General features: G+C 42.5%; 1 protein-coding gene across 8 annotated transcripts in view; it reads right to left on the bottom strand.

Annotated features, from left to right (window-relative positions):
• Positions 1-18,705, bottom strand: part of NLGN1 (neuroligin 1) — a 425,895-nt gene that overhangs the window by 305,731 nt on the left and 101,459 nt on the right. For 2 of the 8 annotated variants that reach the window (XM_038145945.1, XM_038145937.1), the window contains exon 1: positions 3,670-4,395. The exons of 2 other annotated variants lie outside the window; for them this stretch is intronic. The gene's annotated coding sequence lies outside the window, so the exon portion shown is untranslated. Of the gene's footprint in view, positions 1-3,669; positions 4,400-18,705 lie in introns of those variants that run through there. 4 more of the 8 variants (XM_038145941.1, XM_038145943.1, XM_038145944.1 and 1 more) reach the window with 4 other exon arrangements.

An 18,705-nucleotide genomic window follows, 5' to 3' on the forward strand; every position in this document is an offset into this window, starting at 1 on the left:
CCCAAAGGCAACACTAAAACTGATTATGCAGAAAATATTATGAGGACAAAACAGAAGAATTCAACAAATGGGGTAAAGAGAACTCAAATTGCTTTTCCTTTAATGGCCTCATGTTTTATTTGACCACAGCAGTGGAAAAGGCATGTTACCTGCTGTGTGCAGCCCAGATCTTTACATGGCTTGGTAACCATGAGGATATTTACAGTACAGACTCTGTGCCCCCTGGTTTCCCACAGCTGCTGCTCCTTCACTCCACCTTTTGTTTCCTAGTGGGAAGTGCCATGGTGGAGAGGGTGCAAAGCAAAAATTAACATGTGACCAAGCAGCCAACCAGTCACTTTTCATGCCTGTAGAGCACACAAAACATCATTAATGAGCAATTAATAGTTATGGAAACAAAGTCTGTTGGAAAACACGTGTGGCCTTCAGAGGCAGGCAGAAATGTGCAGCTGAGTCACCAAGAAGCCAAAATTATTTCCCCCTGTCATTCTGCTAGTTCAATAGTAATCCTGGGGAATGTAATGTCATCATTTGTTATTAAAAGTACAGGATGTGCTCTCAATATGCAACACATGATGAAGATTCCCCATCAGGTGGGGTTTTTTGGTTTGGTCTGGTTTTTTGCATCCCCTAACTCCCTCTCCCTCCCTTCCATGCAAACTCTTGTGCAACACCTGGGTATCAGGGCAGGCATCCCCCTCTGAGTGCTAGTGCACCTTCACAATGCAGAATCAGGGCTACAGAAATGGAGACATATCTATAGAACGACCTTTATTCATCACTCAGGACCTATTTTTTATCATTATCTATTATTTTATCACCTGTTATACTTACCATGGAGGGATATCTGGGACTAATCAGAGACTATATCATTTACTGGATCAGATTGATAATCCGATTGCCCATCCTTTATTAAAAGAAATCTACAGAGTTTTCACTGGACCTCTAGAAAAATGTTTTATTTTCATCATTAACTTTCAAAGAACGTCTCTTTCCTTTTGCCCTTCTTTTTCCACTATTTAATTTTTAAATAATTTCTTTTTCATGTGATTAAAAAATCATCATGAATATGACATCAAACAAATAATTCAGAGCTAGCCAAGGGTCTGCAATACAGCTTTATATCTCTGTTACAAAGGAGTGTGTATTTGCTTTTAATAAAGAAAGGCAAGCCAATCCATTACAAACTGAGACCACATCTAAGCCTCTGCTTTCTTCCCTTTTCCCCAGACTCCATTTGAACAATTAGAGTGGTTAATGCTGGTGTGCATGCCAGCAGATATTAAAAATGTAAACTGATAAAAAATACAACTACCGCCATTACCATGTTCAAATTCCTCCATTCACTTGCAAATCAATTTATCTGCCTACAGCCCTGTCCCAGTCTTTAAATAACCCTCCTCAGCAGACTGCTCCACCTCCAGCCAAATAATCCAGAGAAAACCCACTTTGTGAAAGATATTTAAGTATCAACAGCTAGGATAGTGTCTTCTTACCCTCCTCTAGGAGAAGGGGTAAGATAACCAAAGCAGCATCAGGACAGCAGCTCCTCTCCTCGTTCCTACACCCACTGCCTCAAACAGCCTGAACCACTCTCGTGGCTTTTGCTGCTACCTCACTTAATCACAAAACCGAGGTGTTCAGCCAAATCCTGCTTCCCAGCACACTTAGCATGATTATCCTCAGCCTCATTTTTCTTCCCACAGCCTGCATATGATTCGCAGGAAAGGTACAGGATAAATGGGATCTCTTTGTAGGTACCTGAGGATCTCCTAATCATTTACTGCAAAACTGCTTTTGCAACATCACTGCAATCTGTAGCCACAGCCTGAGAAAAACGGTGTCGTTTATCAGAAAGTAACTAAGGAGAATTCTTCTTCAACCCTGCACCAGTAACAGAGTGGTGGGGGGAGAAGGAAAAATAAATAATCCTGCCCAACCACCATTCCCAAACATGGCTACTTAGCTTTTGGCTCCCAATCTGCAAATCTAATTTCAAAGATGCAGAAGTGGTCTGCGTGTTACAGCTGTGGAGCCCACACAAGTCTCAGTGCAGTCAATGGGAATCAGGGTCTTTGAAAATCACGGCCCTGAATAATGGGCTCTATTTTTAAATGCTCATTTATACCGTGCATGGGTCTTTCTCTTGTCAGGTGCCTGTGATAAAGTACGTGAAATTTCATAAGTATCCTCTGCTTCTACTAAGCCAGCCCAGAAAAGTGGGGGAAAATGTCCCAAGCTCACAGTACTGTTCTTTCAGCAATAACAATAGTCTGTGGATGCACCAAAAATGCTGCTACTGTAAAAAACAAACAAACAAAAATACCAACCGAGGTCTTAAGGGAGCATGAAAAGGTTATTGTGAGCACTGCCAAAAATACATGGTTTCGTATGTGAATTATCTTTGAATTTACCAGTACGGTCGTGTCCCACTAAGGCTCTGGATAAATGCAAATATTGCCACAGTGGATGGCAGCGCTGGCAAAAAATAATTCCTAAAACAATTTCTTACACTTATGCTGAGAAAAAGAAAAATCTGCTTCATTTCAAATTCACAGAACATCTAAACGTGCTAAAAACATTCACTTTGATATTTATAGCTTCTATAAGACATATTTCCATTTTATACTAGTGGATTTTAATGCCATAGTTTTTAGAGCTAAAACAAACTGGCCTTCCAGAAAGCAAACCCAGTGTCAAACTAACATCATATTCCTTCAAAAGGTCAGCAAATTTAAGGAATGAAATGGCCATTCCAGATTGTGTCACCTGCACCAGCAAGAGCACAACACTATAATCAAGCTCTGGTTTGTTTTATTTAAACAGTTATTTGAATGTAATTGCTTTGAAACCATATGCATCGTTAAAATGATTCCAGATAACATCCTTTCTCCTGATTCCAAGGTAACTTTCTGGCTTTAATTATACGTCAATTAATATTAAGTAATTCGACTGATTAATTTTAATTAAACCTGTTGAAAATTGATTTTCCTTTAGCAAGTAAAGATGATGCTCTAGTGCGATCGTCAGGAAAGGAGGATGGGGGGGCGGACGGGGGGGGGGGGGGGGGTTTGGCAGGGGGAGAAGCAGAAGAACCAGCGCTCAGCACCCAGGCGAGAAAGAAGATGTCTGAAGAAATAAGCAAAGCCATCCCCCGGCAGGCCCGGCAGGCGGGCAGGGAGCCGGCGCTGCGGGAGGCTCCGGGGGCTGCGGAGCGCCCGCGGAGCGGAGCGCCCGGCCCGAGGCGGGCGGCGGCCCCGGGGCGGCGGGGGAGGAAAAGTTCGCCGGGGCGGCGGCGGAGGGTGCGGGGGGTGCGTGCGTGAGCGCGAACGTGCGTGTGGAGATCTCCCCGCCAGCCGACACCCCCGCACCCCGCGGCCGCTGCCGCGCATCCCCGCGGGCGGGCACCGCTCGGGCTCGCAGCCGCCGCAGCCCCGCACCCGCAGCCCCGCACGCATCCCCCTGGCCGCGGGCACGCACACACGCCTGGGAAACCGGCCCTGCCGAGCGCCCCCGGGCTCAGCCCCGCAGCCGCCCTGCCCTGCCCTGCCCGGGGCCCCGCTCCATCCCGGCGGTGCCTCTCTCCTCCATCCCGGCCCGGCCGCCCCCTCCCTCCTCTCCATCCCGGCGCGGGCTCGCCCCGCACGCCGGGAGCATCAAAGTATTTACCAGTTCACGGCCGCTTCCCCGCAATCGCAGCCGAAGCTGTAATCCGCTGGATTCGCCTCCTCCGGCTCTCCCAGCCGCCGGGAGCGGGAGGGCTCCCAATAGCGCTCCGGACACTTCCCAATTATACCGATTTTTATATATTTTTCTGCCCTTTCCTGGGATCGGGGCGCGGGAAGGGGGGGCTGGAAATCCCCATCCGGAATCCAGCCTCATCCGTGCCGAGCCACCTCCATGTAAATCCGACCATCAGGCAGGCAATGGAAATGATCAAACGCTACTTCTCTCCGTCTGCAGGCAGATAATCCCACTAATCCAATAGATCTCCCCCGATCCGAAAGTGCCCTCCAGACGAATCCCTTTCGCGAGCTCGATGTCCGGCGGGCGATCGCGGAGCCGCGACGGTGCCCCGAGGGGCGCGGGAGGGGCGCGGAGGGGCGCGGAGGGGTGTTAATCTTTTTTGGCTCCTGGATGCACGGCTCGCTCAAACCGCCGAGATCCCTGCTTTTTCCCCTATTACACGTTTCCACTCCAAATTGCTGCTGGATGAAAAATGGTACAAAGATACCCCCAGCGGCGGCGCGGCGAACAGCGCGGGCAGCCCCGGCCCCGCACCGCCCCGCACCGCCCCGGGCGGACCGGCCTCCGGGGGACCCTCCCGCAACGCCCCGCACCGCTGCGGGGATCTGGGGGTCCCTCCGGCGGCCGCGGGCAGCGGCACGGAGAGCACGGACCCCTGCGAGCACAGGGGCACAAAGGGATGCCAGAGCAGGGTGGAGATGCTGCGCACACCTGCGTGCGGGTGGGCTGCTGCCTCTTGCTAAATTATACCCAAATTATGTAATTTATGTATGGTTTACATTGAGAGATGTGGATTATACTCAAATGTTTCACACGGGTGGGATTTAAGATGAAGCCGTGGTCTTGCTCGGATTGTCATTGTCTGAACACAAGATATAAGTGACTCTTTTTGTTTCCCCTTGCGATTTCGTGAAATATTTTACTTATTTCTCATTGCTTTCTTTCTATTTCTAATTGAGGAATAAAAGTATTCTCCGACCCCAGCCTTCATGCTTTCTAGGATCACCGCAGACAATGAAAGTTGACGACTCAAGGGATGTGGGGAGGAAGGAAGGCCAGATCAGAAGGGAAAGGAGAATAGTCCTTTGAATGCTGATAGGTCTATTCATTTTTTAAGAACAGCCACAATCACACACTAAAACATCTCGAGTTAAACCTCTTGCAGAGGGCTCATTAACATCTCCTGTTATTTTAGGAGAGACTTCCCTTCACATTGTGTTTAAAATCTGTATTTTTTCTCTGCTAACATCCACCTCGTTTTAAAATATTGACACTAACCAAGCACAGCAAACCCACTCATGTTTCCAAGCCTACAGCCCCAGGCAAGGTCTGGAGGTGCCCGAAAATTTGATAAGCTTTTACATCCTCACCTGAGAGCACATCCCAGTGGAGGGAAGGTCAGACCCAGCCACACTGGGCTATTTATGCCTCTCAGTCCCACTGAGGACCTGGATCTAAATGCCCATGGCAGGAGTGACAGGACACAGCAGCAATTCATCCTGTGACATTCCCATGTACTGGAATAATCCTGTCCTGGGCATGTTTTTTGCCTGTCTCAATAACTATTCCAGTCCATGGTTAATTAGGAAAGTCCAGAATCCTTCAATACGCTGAAATTTAACTCTTTTGCTGTTACCAAAAGCGTGCAGCTCTCAGGTGCAGGAGGGAAAGGCAGAACATACTCTGCTGACAGGGCAATCCCATGAATATTGCTATGTTAGTCTCAAGGGAATACTACATGGAAAAAAAAAAAGTTTCAAAACTAGAAATGAAATTTGTATGTGAAAATCAATCACTTGCCACCAGCCACAGATCAACCAACAGCCTAAAAACTATCACCAAAGAGGCAATACCAGGTGAGATATTCTGCCGTCCTTCATCCGCACAAAACCCCGGAGTAGCTTTATCTTTGGGTTGTTCCTGATACTGAAAAGCAAGAAATAAAGGTGAAATAAAGTAACAGCACTCTCCTTGTCACTAGATAAGCCACTGGAATCCAAGCGTGCAAAGTTTTATTCTCCCTCCTTCAAGAAGGATGTATCTACCTTCCCTGGGTTCCCTGAGCCACCACGCGAACATCTCCTTGGAATGCTCTGACTATCATTCAAGCAGATGATCCCTTACTAACTGTGGGGGGAAATCAACCCATTCATCTCTTTACCATGCCTTTGGTGGGTGGCAGGAGCTGACAATTTACATTCAACTTGCAACAATCCCACCTTTGGCCACCAAGTCTCCATCTGGTCCTAACCCATCTTCACTCGTGCAGAAATGGCACCAAATTGTTGAGCATGTTCTGTTCTCCAACTCCCTCTCACAGCAGACATATGTGATACCACTTCATTCACACACCACTTTTGCTCTGGCCTGTCCCCAGGGTTGGGGTCTCTTTCCAGAACTTTTCCAGTGTCTTTCACTTTGCTTCCCTGCACCTTCTCCCCGGGGGCCTCAATAGCTCTCCTGTCATCTGACATACTGCTGGAGAGAGAGGGATACTGACTTGTGGGAGGGAACAAGATTTGTCTCCAGCTCCAGAAAATTGTACAGATCCAGGAAGGGATATTTGGCTGGGAAAACAAAGTATAGGGCCAAACCTTCTATACAGAGATGTGATAGCAGTAGCTGAGCCCATATGTGTGGTAATAATAGAGTATATTCTAATATAGTAAAAAAATATATGACATTTCTGTATCCATTCAGTGTCTGATGCTGATTCAACCAGCAGTTTACAACCAGGAAGTCCTTGCCTGTAAGAGCCAAGTGGCTTGCACACACACTTTTATATATATATATATTTATACAAGCTTGGAACGACATGATCCTTAAGGTGCTTTCCAACCCAAACCATTCTACAATATACACACATTTATGCCTACGTAGAAATGCCTAAAGAGTGTTTAGATTCATTTGAAAGAAGGAGTAAAGTGCCTGTAATTGATTAGAACTTTGTTAAATATATTTTAATACCCTGCATGTCAGAAAGAATTACACTTCCATTACAATCTAGGGAATGCAAAACTGGTCTAAAGACTGGCATTATTTAATATTTAGTTCGGCTGAGTCTTGATAGGGTTGAGTGATCTGCATTTATTAAAAGAATGAAGAGAGAGCTAAATTTCCATGGACTGAAAATCCATGGAAATTTCAAAGGCCAGCATCCTGCAATAGTCTAAAATTCCCCTCTGCTCCATTTTCTCTATTTTAAGAACATGAAACCCTTCATACAACCCTCATTGTAAGCAACTAACCTCCAAAAAGAGCAAAACATACAATAAAAAGCTAAAAAGAAGAAAGAAGCTCCCAACTAGCAATCCAAGTTAAAATGCACATTGAAATACATAAAGTATGCACCCTAAGCTTTAAAGGTAGGCAAGTTTTTTTATGCAACACAAGTTTCATGAGCTATTGAAATATGTAGCTTAAGACAGTCAAGTTTTTATTTCAAATATAAATTTTATCAGACTGTGTTTCTCAAAAAAAATTAACCTTTCTAATAGGTAGAACAGGTGGAACTGTTTACATACACAAAATACTAAATATTCATTAATTTGTTTGTCTCAAGGTAGCTCATTAAGTTGTGTGTTGCAATAAAATTGTTAAATATTTTCTTTGGTTTCATGAAACTTAAGATTGTTCATCTCTGTGCGTTTATATTCTTTAGATTGCCCAGATTGCCAGATCTTTAATGAAATTATAATGCCTGCCTATGAGCTGCTGTAGTTAGCTGTAACTGCTGAGTTATTGCCATTCATTTGGTTGAACCTTGCCAAGAAGAGCCACTTAAAGAGGCCATCCCTCTTCACAGAGCATCTTCACAAAGATGCCCTGACATCTGCACAAAGACACAGGGCCCTGACAGCCCTTCAGGCACTCCAAACATGGTTATCATTTGCTTTCTTCGGTATTGTTCTTTTGTACTAAAACAACTACGTTTGAAAAAAAAATACAACTCTTTGTTGTATGGCAAAGGGCTCACTTGAGACTGGTCAGAGTTTCACATATCCAGAGTCAAGAAAATGATCATCACTAGTCTGAGTGCTCTGACTTTAGCTGCCTCTAGCCCACAGAAGTCCCCAATGCTCCCATCCCCTACAGCCTCACCACCAGCTCTGCTGCTCTTCAGTGCTCAGGGACACTCATTCCCTTCCTCCCACCCACGATGGGAGCCATGCACTTTGTCATCTGGTGGGATCTGTATTCTGACATCATACAGGTTGTCCTTGGTGACATTCACTTTTTATCATTAGCACCCTGCACTGGGATGTTTAATTGGCTATGTTGTATCTCTGTACTGTAGATTTATTTTGCATTTTCATTTAATTAACAGCCATGACCAGTGGCCTGATGGATGGCAAAGCATTCTGTGAAGTAGAATCCTCCTGGATTAAAAGCTTTGCTGGAATGTTTCAAACACCCATTCAGCCTGAACTTCTCAAAATCAATTTTCTATAAAGTACAGCATTTCCAAAACACAGTGCTCGAGGACGTGGGAAGAGGAAGCAAACAGGACCCAAGGATGACACAAACCCTATTCCTACAGACTCACCCCTCTCCAAGTGTTGACTGGATGCTCACTCAGATGAGCACAATCCACCCGTGGTTATTCTGAAATTCAGAATTTCAGGTTCTTTTGGGTGTTGTTAAAAGACAGATATTGATAAAAAAAGCCATTGCCAGTGTTCTTACTGGAACTTAATCAGTAGATTACAACACATTACAACACTGTGCTTGCCAGGGAACTCTGAATTAATTATAAAATCCATTTCCTTGTTTATGTGGCTGGGAATACATTTACAGAGGAGTTTTATGACTTTGTTCCTTCCCAAAATTTCAGTTATTATTTGAAGCCATAATCCAGCAGTACCTTGGTTTGCAGTGCCCCAGTAGAGGAAGCTATGGGGCTAGACTTTGTTTTTGGTTTTTTTTAATTATGGAAAGCATTTAGACAAAGAGTTTTCTGTTCATACTGTGCGAAAAGTAACCAGTTCCTAGTTTTTTAAATTAAATTAGTTGAAGCCTAATGTTGAGTACATACTGTATTCTACTTCCAACGTGCTGAGTTTGAAAGCACACAGGGACATTCCCTGATGGAGCTGCTGCTCTGAGTCACTATTACATGCAGTTTATATTCATTTAGACCCAGCAAGCAAATGACAGAGAACTATGGGCCAACTTCACCACTCATGAGATGAAATGGAAGTCAGAGGAACCTCATCAGAGAGCATTCTTCCCTAATACTTAAACGCAGAAAAAAAAAAAAAAAAAGAACATGTGACCTGGATCGTCAGCATTTGCAAGTATAAGCAGTAAATTGCTCTCCACATGCTTTTGCTGTGGCACACCTTTTCCTTTTTCACCAGTCACTTTCCGTAAGCAAGGAAAGCTTGAACTTCTGTGAATTAAGACGTGCTGGAACCTTGACACTCTCTGTACTGACAGAGCATTTTAGGTCCTTATTTAAATCAGTCAGTAATAAGATGACTGTGAAATACATCATGATTTTACTACCAGCCTCTCTTGGCATCTGTTTGCCTCCAGTTACGATTGCACCGATAACTTGGTGACCGATATAATTAGCCTGGCTGTCATCATGGCTACTGGCCAAAAGAGCCAAAGATGTGTCCTAAATTTTCTTTTCAGATGCACCAAATAACATGATCCATTAATTAAAACTCAGGCAGTTGCAGTTAATTCCTGACAACTGAAAAAGATGCAATTTGAAAACACTCCTAAAGAGCAGTAAATCACTTTGTGTAAATCTGCTTTGTGTGAGCTGCATTTGAAAGAGGCTGGGGTGTGCTGGGGTTTGGGGGCTGGGTTGGGAGTAGGGGCAGAGCCCTGCTCTGGCTTTGCCGGCGAGCAGGTGGAGACCTTGAGCAAATTCTTTTATCTCTCCTGCCTTTAACTCTGTCTAATCCATTTTGATTTTTTTATCACCAGGGCAGAGACAATCTTCCCATACCAAGGAGAAGGGGGAAGGCATGTAGGGATTCCCAAGCTGGGGAGGAGAGGGAGGTCAAGAGGCAGCCTCTGCCAGCCCCAGCTGCTTGGCATCGACCCATGCAGCTGCCTGCAGGTACAGCAGCCAGTCCATGCTCCTGCAGGGAACTGAGAGACCTCTGAAAGAGGCCAGGCACCCCAGAGGGTTGTGTGGGACTGACTGGTTTTGGGGAGGAGTCAATATGAGGAGTGCTTGTGAAATTCTGCCCAAAATAAGCAATAGGAAATAATCACCAGGCAGAAAAACACTTCATAAAAGACACATTCCTGTATTTTGCAGGCATTAATCAGCATCAGTGGTGATGGGAAGTCCAGGGGATAATATCAACATGAAAATACCGTTGTACAAACATTGTAACACGTTCACCTGCTTATCTTAGCAAGTCTTAAATCTTGTCATGTCTGGGAATCTGATTCACTGCACAATGACAAACGACACAAAATTGACATGTACAGGCAAGAACACACAGCCAAAGCAGAGAGAGCAGAAATTGCCAAGGATCTCCAAGGCAAAGACACCTGAAAAGCTCCTGAACTGAAGGACCCAGGGAAGCACTATCTGTAACTGGCAATGAGAGGGGCAATAATCCTCCTGAAAATACAACTACTTTCAATAAAGTAAACTGAAGGCAGATCAAATCACTTGTGATTTCTGAAAATCTCACTGTAGTGTAGTGAGCTGTTCTTTACAGCCCAATAATACTATTCCTGTAAAATCTAGCAGTCCAAATGATTTAACAGCAAAGCAGCAACATCAAAATCCTTCATTGTAGCTGTCTAATGGGTGCATGTTAGGTTATGAGCCCTTGTGTCTCTTGCTGCACACAGACACGAGACAGCACCAGATCTTCATGGTGAGGCACCCTGGAAAGCTGGACACACCAACAGCACCCCTGTCTGACATGGCAGGAACAATATAACCTCAGGAAGCCTTAGCAGGCATCCATGAGAGCAGACAAGGAAGAAAAAGTAAAATATAAAGAAAAAAAAAGAAAAAAGAAACAGCATTAGAGAAACTGCAGCAGCCTAGAAGTCTATTATTTAATTGATGTCATAACCCAGGAGAGAGTATGATCCTCTCTACACCACGGTCATGCCACAGAGGGCTCTCTGCATGGACTTTGAAACTGCAGCTGTTTTTTTATAGCAAGATCAGCAACAACCCCCTGAAAGTTAAACCTAGACAAATACTTTGTAATACTTATCTGTGGCTGAAGTGAATCCCACACCCAGAAAGACATGACTTTGAATTTTAATTCTCAAATTTCTAGGTCTTGATTGCAGAATACTAGTTTTTCTTCACCCACATCTGGCATTTGCAGAATTTAATGAACAATCTCTCTAGCATTCAGAATTAGCACAATACAGCTTAGTCTCCTTCTGTGTGCCAAACTTTGGCATTCCCTTGCTGTAGAAAGTGAGCACAGTGGTTCTCAAAAACTAGTTTCTTAGGCAAGATGAAAGAATTCACTAGTTTCTTATTTCTTAGACTTCCTTTCCTATTCCAGACAACTAGAGCACCCAAATTTCCTATTTCTACTAATTATTATGCCATAAAATTTTTGCCGGCAAACGTTATTGTTCCAACTGAGAAATTTATTCTTATAGCTGAGAAAAAAACTCCTGCAGCCCCGTCCGAGGTGCGTGCATCAGCCAGTAGAGGGTGCAGGAATTGTGGCTGCATTCCCCACACGCCTGAGCTGGCTGCTGCTGCTGCTCCAGCTGCTTCCTAAGGTGGGCAAATACAATAAAGCACCCAACGCTGTGTTATGGGTCAGTTCAGTATTAAATAATGTGTACAAATTGGAAGGCATCTGGTTTTCCCAGCTTTTCATTTTCTCTGTTCACAGCTGTTGTCGGTGTTTACAGTGATGCTGGACCTGGGCTGCACACGTGAAGTTCAATCTGCAAGAGAGGCTTGCAAGCTCACATTGCAAACCTAAGAGATGTCTGGATGATATTTTCATAGTCATGGGATTAAAAAAAGTGGGAATCTCCTATCAATAAAAAGGTTTACTTCTCCTATTCAGGCTTCAATCAAACAAATTCCACTGAAATAAACCAAAAGTGTTTCTCTGACGCTGGGAATGTCAGCTTGGAAAGGTGATGTCAGGTAGAGAGGGGTTAAGAGGCATTTGTGTGCAGAGGGGATGCTGCAGCAGCCCTTGTTAAAGGGAGAATCATCCCAAGGCAGGATTTCCCCCTTCCCCAGCCACCTGTGGGTTACACACTCCTGGGTGGTGGGGCTATTTAGTGGGCAGTCCCAGCTCCACAGCACTTTTCAGACCAGGTTTGTCCACATTCTGCAGTGGAGTTGGCACAGATGTGAGTCAGACAACACCTGCAGGAGCCCATGTTCACACCTGCTGCAGTCCAGAGTTTCACATCTGCAATTCCACTGGCAATGCCTGCTCTACCCAACTGTCTTGGAGTCTGCTGAGGCCAAAATAAAACACTGGGATTTAGGGGGGATTTAGACCATGGGAACCTAAGCCCGGGGTTTCAATCAGCCTAAAACTCTGTTAGAGTCAGCTCAGCACCAGCAGAATAAATGAAAACACAACGTTGAACTTGGCAACTCTGAATCATAGAGGTGAGCAACTATCAAGGAATGATCACAGTGCAATAATCACAAGATACAGAGCATGAAAGGGTTTTTGACAGGTGAAAATGAACACATTTACACCACATGCAGCTGAAATTTGAGTCTAAAATGAAAGATATAGTTTTCTTTTTGAGCAAAAATGTATTGATCTAAAGACCAAAACAAAAATTCTTGGCTCTTCAGCATGTACTACGTAACTAACAACATCTTTCAGCATTGTCTGAGGTTTGATTGCGGGTTACCTTTCAAAGATTAGACAAGATAAATCACCTTGCATTAGCACACCTATCTGACAAAATGACATCTCAGAGTGGCTTGATAAAATATGATGGTAAATTTTACAGGTCAATAATCTCTGCCTGGTATGAGCAAAATCAGAGTTGTCCACTCCTTTCCTACAGAGCTATCAGCGGTGGAAACAAGCAGCAACATCTCAAAAGAAATGTCTCAAACCTCAGAACAGTCCCTGCAGCCATCCAGTTCATCAAAGTAAGAAACAAGCTGAGGAGAGCTCATGTTCAATGATGCTCTGAGGGAAAATGACTGCCTGGCATCAGCACTGGAAGTAGGATGTGGCTGACTGATGATTTCAGATTGGTTTTTTTGAAAATACAGGGTAAATTGAGTAATTTGAACCAATCATGGAATATATTGTGCAGCACAACATTCTTCTACCCTGCAGTCTCCCTTCTGGGAAATCTGGAGTGGTGGGGAGTACATTTATCAAGAAAATAATGACCCCAAACAGACTCCTTGAAGCCTAAGGTGGTTTTTTTGTAAGAGGACTCAAGGGGACTAATTAGGAGGAAATAGCTCCTCAATGTCCTGAGCAAACTCCCACTGAGAAAATAAACAATTTACTGATTCATGCAACTCCAAAGATAGTCATCTTTATGGCATGTTTTTTTGCAAATACAGAACATAGAATGGCATGCAGAGGCATGTTTGATAATGAAAGGTGTATATATTCAGGGACAGACACTTACCATCATTATTTGAATTTTTATCTTTGAATTTGCAATCAAGATATACCAAGAGGTGTATAGTACTGTATATAATTAAAAAATTAAATTAAAAAGCTGAGGTTACTTTCTACCTATTCTTATAGCCTTTAACCAATCTCCTCACTATGTTCCATTCATTCTTTGGAAAACAGGAGGTGCAGGGGTTTTTGGTGTGGACAAAATGTCAAGGAGCAAAGGTTCTAGAACCAGCTTTGAAAACACCCAGTTTTGTAAATATGATAATTAGGGTTTAAACATAACTATGGCTAAAAGTTCTCACACTTGTTAGGACAGTATCAATAAATTTTGAAAAAATAAAAAACCACGTGAGTTTTTAATGTATTAAAACACCAGAATTGTTAAGAAGGACACCAAGTATAATAAATATTGCCCACATATTCTAGGTTGTATTAGGTTCCATCACAATATCATGATCTAGAAAGGATTGTATGTGGTACAGGTCAGCACAAGATACTGTTGCAACTAAACTAACCTGAGTATAATGTTCACCTAAGAATGCCTTGATGGAATAAGATAATGATGTGAAAGGGGGAAAATTATTTGTCTCACATCCTCTTCGTGTTTTGGGCCCATGAATAAAATTTTGGGTGAAAATTATTTGAGATCTACAAAATGTTGCTCATCAAATCAATGCTAGAATAAATTGCATCTGGCTTGTAAAAAAATTTTACTAGAAGGAAAATTTGGAGACTTCATTCTGACTAGATAGCACCCAAAAGAAGATTAATGTATTATAAGGTCTATGTCATTGTATATGGGAGAAACGTGATTGCATACAACTTCCAATTTCACCCTCCTTTCTGGGCAGTTCTCAGAAAAAGCCATCCAAACCAGTCATTTATCTTTGATTTAAGCACAATTTGATGCCTGCTTAATATACACACAGGTAATAATTCAAGACAGCACAAAATGTGCATTTGACAGGCTTCCAAAAGACACCAATGCATTTTAACATTTTTGCATTTCCAGGCATAAATTCACAGGGGGCTCTCACAGGAAATGACTTGAAAAATTCTGTGCACTAATATGTTCTCTACAGAGCATTCATTTGTTCAGTGTTTTAAGCAGCATGTTCTTCATGCTTTATTTCCTGTAATGCTTATAGGATTGTGTTATTCAGAGACCCTGTTACTATTTACCTGTACTAGAGCATCACCACTCAAAACACTCAAAAATTGGGGATTTGCAGGATTTTGCCACTGCGCAGATTGCAATGATTATAATAATCTACAGAAAGTCTCTATAAAATATGACTGACAAAACTATGCCCCAGAGAGCAATGTTTAAATAATAATATACACACGTGTCATTGTTATATTGATTTATACAGATGTGACATTACCTACACTTAATGTGAAAGAAAAAAGGCAGTGAATAAAAAGGAAAATCTAGCCATGTAACTTACTAAATCAAGGAAAAATCTTAAACCAGTGTTGAACAACATGTATACACGATTCTCCATCTCACACCTGCCTTCTGAAACATCCCCAAAGCAAGCACTTTATAAATAAAAGAGCAAACCAGCTCCTAGATCAAACTTCCTGCTATTCACAGCATGTTTGATCTGACTTGGCCAGAAAAAGGATTTCTCTAAACAAATCCCTCTAAATAAAACATCTTTTCCCCGAAACCTATCAGCTCATTATTGGTCCTTTAGGAAATTTTGCATCATTAACAGTGAAGGGTAGTTTCAAGATATTCATGAACTTGTTAGTGAAGGAGGATATATCTTAGCCTACACTGGAAGTTTTTGAAGGTACATAGATTTACCAGCTGCAGAAGAAAAAAGGTAGCAACACATTTCTTATACATACACCTCGCTAAATTCATAATGAAATTCTTGAGTGCAAAAAATCCCCATAAAACCAAGCAAAAGGCACTCTGACCAATCATTGTTGAAACCAACATGTGTTTCTCAAATTGTTTTTTGACTTGAATCAAACTGAGACCAGAGGACACCTGGAGGTGTCTGGCTCCTAATGAAAGAAACACATTTACTGAGACAAGATCGGATTTTGTATATTTGTTTTTCCTGTTGAAAATTGGTGTTTCCAGTGATTCATAGCCCAAACCTCTCCCCTTCAGCTCTGTAGTGATGAAATGACCAGACTGAAAACAGGCTCCTGTTCAGACCCCAATGTCTTCAGTGATTCCTTAGCCCATCTACAACAGAGCTCTTTAAAGATGATGCTTGGTTAAAAAAGGACAGAAAATTAAAATATTAGGTGAATTATAAGGGAAACTATAAATCCTTATCCTCATCTAGATTTAATATTTGATTGTGCCAATGACATTATTGTGTAAGACAAGCAAAATGGGATGAAGACAGAAGAATGGTAAATAAACTCACAGGAGAAAGTTACAAGCAGGATATTTTTCTGCACTCCTTTTTATGGAAATTGTAAATAATTCAGAACCTGTGTACCAAACTTGCACCTCATTTTCTGCTGTAAGTTATCATGTGTACAAGATAGTTTTTTATGCTGTATCAATTTTTAAATATACTAAATTCAACAGATTATGCAACATGCCAAAAAAATTACACCAGCTTCATGAAAGCTGGTGGCCTTAATGCAATAAAAACAGGCAGATAAAGTGAAACTTAGCAGCTAAATAATACATTAAGATCAAATATATCAAAAGAAGCAAAGTATTTACAATGTTAGGATGCTACATCTTAATACATAGTTATTCAATATGTCCAAAATATTGAATGGAGCATAGTAGTCCACAAGAAAAAATCTGAGTCATGAGAAGAGGCAACAAATGCCTTCTCCTGGTAGTTTGATGCTTGGAATGATCTAAGCGAACTGTTAAAACACTGAGTGAATCAAGAAGCAGAGAACTTCACATGTGAGCAGGAAGACAGACACGAAATGACTGTCAGATGTTATGACAGAAATCTGAAACGCTTTGCACAGCATCTGAATCCCAGCCCGACTCCAGAATCCAGGCACAGCCACCCCTCTGCAGGGCTTCCCAAGGACAGGGTCAGAAGCATTTGGCAAGTGAAGGTGGCCACTGACTGCATGGAGCGTGGAGGATGGGCCAAGCCCTCCTGGCCCTGACAGACCCAACAGCCAAACCAAGACAAGAAAAATATTCCCTTTCTTCTAGCTTTAATCCACCCAGGGAGGCAGCATGGAGGGTGATAAAGCCATGAAAAGGCATATAAATACTTCAGGACAGCTTCCACTCAGAGCCTGCAGGACTTTATTTTAATAGTTAAAAAGTACAAAAAAAAGCTGATATTGTCCTTTGAAAGCTGCTGTGTGCTACTGACAGCTGAGCTGATTTACAAGAGCCATCAGAAACTTCAGCCCGCTCCTCTCAACAGTTCATTTTTATTCAAGAAAACAAAGTAAAATGGGCTTCACATTAGGCTCTCCTGCTGTCTTAAATCATGAAATAATTGTGTTGAAATTCATCGTGACCTTGTGTTGTGCTCCTCCAAATATCTCAGAATTATTATTCTAAAGTAAACCAAATCAAAGAAACCTATGATCCTAAATAAGGAGCCTAATATTGATAACAAGCTTTCTTTTCCACTAACAGCCAGACCATTACCACTCCCAGGCTGATAATGCCTGTAAATTAAAACATCCGGTGACATTTAAGCAAGTGGAGAGTTGACAGAAATTCCCATCAAGCCCTCCTTGCAAGGTTAAGAGAAGACCTTCAAGAGAAAAGAAATTTGATTGGTGATACATTTCCCAGGTCGAGAGGGGCTTCATATTGTGCCCTAATGTATTACTTCATTATATCATTTATATGCTTCTGCTCTGGCATCAGTCATCACTAACGACCAGCCCTTCCTCATCCTTCACACCAGCACTCATCAGAACTGGCTCCTCTCAACATTTTTGTCCCTTTTTGACCAAGGTACTGGTTGCCATCTCAATTCATTACCATCAAAACATGACAGCTACAGAATTAGCTGCAGAGAAGGAAGATTAGATTCCCAAAAGCAGAATTTGGGTCCTTTCAGCAGGGAGCTGAGCAGTGCCTCTACCAGATTGCAGAGGTCCTCACCTCTCAGGCTGTGCTGCTGGTTATGAGCAGCTGCTCTGAAGCTCCACCAGTGGAATTGGCTTGCAGCTACCTTTCCCTTTCCATCCAAAATGCAAGAAAACTTCTTTTTAGTATTCTCCATCTGCAAGCCTGTCATTGCTTTACTCTGAAGAAGTCTAAATGCCTTGTGCTGCTCCTAACCCAGGTCTTTGTAGGAGAGGGATAGAGAGGCTTAGAGAGGTCTCTGCTTCCTCCTTTCAGCTCACTGTGCCTTCCCAGGAGTGTTTCTGAATCTTCCAGGGGATATCCACCTGAAAGTTGCCAAAACAAACCCTCTTCTGCCTCTTCCAAGCCTTTCCCTGTCACAGGCTACAGTCTTCCCACAAAAAGTCTACCGGAATAGTCCAAAACTGAAAGGACAGCTTAAATCTTCCCTTCAGTCTTGCTGCTCCATCCCAAAGGAGGACACAGCTATTCTTCAGCAATGTTTGCCAAGCCAAATGTGCTTTGTGCTGCCACTACCTGTCCTGTGCTTCAATCCAAAGAGTAATGCCACCATTCCAGAGCAATTGACACAATCCGGAACAGCCGGTCATTATAAATCACAATGTCCTAATGAAGGATAAAAAGAAAAGGAACATTTATGTGGCAGACATATTTCACAGCACATTTACACTGGCATTTTTCAGGAGCTGAAAAGGTATATGGATAGAGGGTGAGAAAGGAGAAGTGAAATAAAGAACTATGATATACTCACAGGATGTCTGTTCTAAGCACAGACAAATTTCTGAAAACTTTTTAAAGGTCATGGTTGCTAGAATTTACACTGAAAACTTGAAGTTTTTTTCCTTTCACCTTGCTGATCTTAACGTGTCCTCCTTTGTGATCTCATGCCATGCCAAAGCTAGTTACTAACTTTCTTAGGCTTGCTGTTACTGTTGAGGAAGTATTATATTTATGATGCACTACATTACGGTAATAATTAATAACAATTTACTTCAAGAGTTTTCATTAGTGCAATCCCTGACATGAAATGCAGGGCAGAACACAACAAAATAATAATAATAATAACAATAGAAATACAAACCAGAGATGCAACTGTCTGTATAGTTCAGGGAAGTGAACAATATAACCTATATTTATTTTAAGGAGATCTTGCTGGTTTTTTAGAAGTGTTTAACCAGCATGAAAGGAAACCTCCTTTGAGCATGTAGGCTTTGATGTCTGAAAAATTTGTATTGCCATGTAATTCTTTTAGCTCATTTCTCCTGAGCAATTCTGAAGGCTTCATTGTCACTAGTACTCCAGAATAAACTC

This window comes from Motacilla alba, chromosome 9 (genome assembly GCF_015832195.1).
Source record: "Motacilla alba alba isolate MOTALB_02 chromosome 9, Motacilla_alba_V1.0_pri, whole genome shotgun sequence".
Taxonomy (NCBI): domain Eukaryota; kingdom Metazoa; phylum Chordata; class Aves; order Passeriformes; family Motacillidae; genus Motacilla; species Motacilla alba.